The sequence below is a fragment of the Pteropus vampyrus genome, unplaced genomic scaffold (genome assembly GCF_000151845.1).
Source record: "Pteropus vampyrus isolate Shadow unplaced genomic scaffold, Pvam_2.0 Scaffold365, whole genome shotgun sequence".
NCBI classification, from domain to species: Eukaryota; Metazoa; Chordata; class Mammalia; order Chiroptera; family Pteropodidae; genus Pteropus; species Pteropus vampyrus.
The window spans coordinates 1297807-1300113 of record NW_011889146.1 but is presented as its reverse complement, the minus strand read 5'-3'; positions in this window follow the sequence as shown (position 1 = coordinate 1300113).

Genomic DNA, 2307 nt, shown 5'->3' with positions numbered 1-2307 from the left:
GGGAGTAGCAGTACTAATATCGGACGAAATAGACTTCAAAATAAAAAAGGTAAAGAAAATACTGAGGGACATTTCATAATGATAAAGGGAATCATTCACCAAGAAGAAATAAATAACACTTATTAATATCTATGCTCCCAATCAGGGAGCCCCGAAATATGTAAAGCAATTATTAACATAACTAAAGGGAGAAATAGACCAAATACCATCGTAGTAGGGGACCTAAATATCCCACTGTCGAATATGGACAGATCATCCAAAGAAAAAATCAGTAAGGAAATAACATCCTTAAATGACATGTTAGTCCAACTGGACATAATTGACATTTACAGCGCCTTCCATCCCAAAACAGCTGCTTATACATTCTTCTCTAGTGCACATGGAACATTCTCAAGAATTGATCACATACTGGGGCACAGAGATAGTCTCAACAAATATAAGAGGCTTGAAATCATACCAATCATATTCTCTGATCATAATGCTTAGAAACTAGAGATCAAGTGCAGAAAGAAATCAGAAAGAAACACAAATACATGGAGATTAAAGAATATGCTACTGAAGAATAATTGGGTCAGAGAAGAAGTAAAAACAGAGGTCAAGAGATACATAGAAATGAATGATAATGACAGTACAACAATCAAAACTTTTGGGACATGGCAAATGTGGTCATAAGAGGAAAGTTCATATCATTACAGGCCTACCTCCAAACACAAGTACGAGTCCAAATAAATAACCTAATGCTTCATCTTAAAAAACTAGAAAAGGAAGAGCAAATGAAGCCTAAAGTCAGCAGAAGGAAAGAAATCATCAAAATTAGAGCAGAAATAAATGAAATTGAAAACAAAAGAACAATAGAAAAAATAAATGCAACAAAGAGCTGGTTCTTTGTGAAGGTTAATAAAATTGACAAACCCCTGGCTAGATTCACTAAGGAAAAAAGAGAGAGTACACAAATAAACAAAATCAGGGATGAAAGAGGAGAAATTACGACAGACACTGCAGAAATACAAAGGATCATGCAAGAATACTATGAAAAAGTATACCACACCAAATTTAATAACCTAGAGGAAATGGACCAGTACTTAGAAAAATACAACCTTCCTAGACTGAATCAAGAAGAACTGGAAAATCTAAATAGATTGATCAGCAGTATGGAAATTAAAACAATCATCAAAAACCTACCAAAAAGTCAAAGTCCAGGACCAGATGGCTTCACCAGTGAATTCTACCAAACATTCAAAGAAGATTTAATACCTATTCTCCTCAAACTCTTCCAAAAAATCAAAGAGGAGTCAATTCTTCCCAACTCGTTTTATGAGGCCAATATTACTCTGACACCAAAACCTGGTAAGGATAACACAAAAAAAAGAAAACTACAGACCAATATCTCTCATGAACACAGATGCAAAAATCCTAAATAAGATACTAGCGAACCGAATATCGCAACATATTAAAAAGATTATGCACCATGATCAAGCGAGCTTCATTCCAGGGGCACGGGGACGGTTCAACATATGCAAATCAATTAATGTGATATACCACATAAACAAATTAAAAATAAAGAATCATATGATCATATCAATAGATGCAGAAAAAGTCTTTGATAAGATACAGCATCCATTTGTGATCAAAACATTTCACAAAATTGGTACAGAATTTTCAACATCATAAAGGCCATATATGACAAACCCTCAGCCAACATTATACTTAAGGGTGAAAAACTAAAAACCTTCCCTCTAAGATCAGGAACAAGGCAAGGCTGTCCACTTTCGCCACTCTTATTCAATATAACATTCGATGTCCTAGCGAGTGCAATCAGACAAGAAAAAGACATAAAAGGCATCCAAATAGGAAACGAAGAAGTCAAACTGTCACTATTTGTGGATGACATGATTCTCAATCTAGAAAACCCTAAAGAATCTACAAGAACACTACTAGAAACAATTAGCAAATACAGTAAAGTCTCTGGATACAAAATCGATGTTCAAAAATCCATAGCATTCCTATACTCTAACAACGAAGTGTCAGAAAAAGAAGTGGAAAAAATAATTCATTTCACAATTGCAACAAAAAGAATAAAATACCTAGGAATAAATTTAGCGAAACATGTGAAGGACCTATATAATGAAAACCACAAGATCCTATTAAAAAAAATTGAAGAAGATACAAAGAAATGGAAAGATATTTCATGTTCTTAGATTGGAAGAATCAACATAGTTAAAATGACCATATTACCTAAAGCATTATACAGATTTAATGCAATCCCCATCAAAATCCCATCGGCATTTTTTAAAGAAGTAGAACAAA